The sequence below is a fragment of the Mandrillus leucophaeus genome, unplaced genomic scaffold (genome assembly GCF_000951045.1).
Source record: "Mandrillus leucophaeus isolate KB7577 unplaced genomic scaffold, Mleu.le_1.0 Scaffold7, whole genome shotgun sequence".
Taxonomy (NCBI): domain Eukaryota; kingdom Metazoa; phylum Chordata; class Mammalia; order Primates; family Cercopithecidae; genus Mandrillus; species Mandrillus leucophaeus.
Window position 1 is genome coordinate 1882578 of NW_012107585.1, and position 2720 is coordinate 1885297.

At 44.3% G+C, this 2720-nt stretch overlaps 1 protein-coding gene across 1 annotated transcript in view; it reads left to right on the forward strand.

The window, feature by feature from the left end:
• The window catches only part of FBXW8 (F-box and WD repeat domain containing 8), a 119367-nt gene that overhangs the window by 1015 nt on the left and 115632 nt on the right, over nt 1–2720 (forward strand). The gene's annotated exons all lie outside the window — the stretch shown is intronic.

A 2720-nucleotide genomic window follows, 5' to 3' on the forward strand; every position in this document is an offset into this window, starting at 1 on the left:
TTGCATCACTTGACTGATCTTTTACCTTAGTCGTTGCTGTAGCAGCTGGCTTTGCACACGTGTAACCTGACGGTCGTTCCTGTTAGCTGCACAGAGTACCTCCTGCTTTTTGCCCCAGAGCATCTCTGCTGCCTTGGTATGGAACATCCATGATAATCCATTCACTTATACACAATCTAGAAGTGGGAGGTTGTTAAAGCTCCTGGCTTAGCCTTTCTCTAGCAGGGGATGAGAGTCACTGGACAAATGCTTCCCTCTTCTGGTTCTTATCTCTTGGGAAGACAATTCTGAGCTGTGTTCTAAGGCTCCTTAGAAGGTGCTAGTGGAATGAGCCTAAATTGCCATGGTAGGACAACTCAAAGATGCTCTTTCTTTTTTTGTTGTTTTTTTGAGACAGTCTCACACTGTAGCCCAGGCTGGAGTGCAGTGGTGCGATCTCAGCTCACTGCAACCTCCACCTCCCAGGTTCAAGCAATTCTCCTACCTCAGCACCCCAACTAGCTGTGATTACAGGCGCCTGCCACCATGTCCCACTAATTTTTGTATTTTTAGTAGAGACAGGGTTTCACCACGTTGGTCAGACTAGTCTCAAACTCCTGATCTCAAGCAATCCGCCCACCTCAGCCTCCCAAAGTGCTGGGATTACAGGTATGAGCCACCACTCCCGGCTCGAAGATGCTCTTTCAATTAACTATCCCTTCTTCCTTGTCTCACTCTTCTTAGTCTCCCAGGCCTCTGCTCTAGAATCACTTCTCTAAATAAACTAGCTCCCTACAAACCCAGGGTTCAGGCTTGCTTACTGTGAGAACCCAGGCTTGGACAACATTCACTGTAGATAATTAGACTATACGGTTGCGCATGTTGGTTCACACCTGTAATCCCAGCATTTTAGGAGGCCGGGGTAGGCAGATTGTTTGAGCCCAGGAGTTCAAGACCAGCCTGGACAACATGGCGAAACCCTCTCTACAAACAACAACAACAATTAGTTGGGCATGTTAGTGCATGCCTGTAGTCCCAGCTACTCGGGAGGCTGAGGCAGGAGGATTGATTGAGCCTGGAAGGTGGAGATTGCAGTAAGCTGAGGTTGCACTACTGCACTCCAGCCCGGGTGACAGAGCGAGATCCTGTCTCAAAAGAAAGGAAGAGAGAAAAAAAAAAGGAAAATGAAATTAGAATATAGAGATAAAGAAAAAAAACATGATAATCACCCATAATCTTACCTTCTCTAGAAATTTCTTCCATGCATGTTTGGGTATATATTCTTCCTTTTAGAATGCACATACACACTTAAAAAAAAAGATGCAACTCAGGTTATACTGTATATATGATTATATAGCCTGACTTTTTTCACTTGCTACATTGTGAAATTCTTTTCATGTGATAAAATTTTCTTCTCCAATGTAACGTTTAATAGCTGCACCATAGTTCATTTATTCATTATTTATTGAGCAGCTACTATATTCCAGGCACTGTTTTGGGTGGTGAAAACATAGTAATTAACAAAATAGATCAGCCCTCTACTCTTAAGGAGCTGGCATTCTAGATAGGGTCTTTTTCTCCTTCCTTCCTTCCTTCCTTCTGTCTTTCTTTTCGGTTTTTTTTTTTTTTTTTTTTTTTTGAGATGGAGTCTCGCTCTGTCACCCAGGCTGGAGTGCAGAGGCATGATCTTGGCTCACTATAACTCAACCTCTAGGGTTCAAGCGATTCTCTTGCCTTAGCCTCCTGAGTAGCTGGGTTTACAGGTATGTGCCACCACGCCCAGCTAATTTTTGTATTTTTAGTACAGAGTTTCACCATGTTGGCCAGGTTGGTCTTGAACTCCTGATCTCAGGTGATCCACCAGCCTCGGCCTCCCAAAGTGCTGGGATTACAGACGTGAGCCACCACACCCAGCCAGGATCTTTCTTACATTCTAACGGAGCACAGTTTATTTAATCAATGTCTTGTCTATTGTCGGCAATTAGATTGCTTCTGATTTTCAGTTCTACAAACAATGTTTCAGTAAATATTCACCTACGTATTCTTTGGACTCATGCTCAATTTTCTTCCCTTAGGGTAAATTCCTAGAAGTGGCATTGCTAGAAGAAATGAGATGTGAATAAATGGGGGTGCTGGGATTCCCACCTGAGTCTGTCTGTTTGACTGTAGAGCCCAGGTCATGCCATTACTATTACTACATTGAAAAAAAAAATCATGGTAACTAGAGGCAGCCATGTGATTCTTAGCTGGCGTAGGCATGTGGGCTGTATAATTTAATGATTAACAAGTCATGTCTAGAGTTAAAAAAAAAAAGAGTCCTGGATCTGCAAATTACCAGCTGTGTGATTTTGGACAAGTTTGCCAAATTTTTATGCCTCAGTTTCCTCATTTGTAAAGTGGGGGACAAGAATAGGTCTCATCTTAAAGCGTTGTTATTCATTCAGTAAACATTTACGGCGACTCACGCCTGTAATCCCAGCACTTTGGGAGGCCAAGGCGGGCAGATCACGAGGTCAGGAGATTGAGACCATACTGGCTAACACAGTGAAATCCTGTCTCTACTAAAAATACAAAAAATCAGCCGGGCGTGGTGGCGGGCGCCTGTAGTTCCAGCTACTCGGGAGGCTGAGGCAGGAGAATGGCGTAAACCCGGGAGGCGGACCTTGCAGTGAGCCGAGATAGCGCCACTGCACTCCAGCCTAGGCGACAGAGCGAGACTCCATCTCAAAAACAAAACAAAA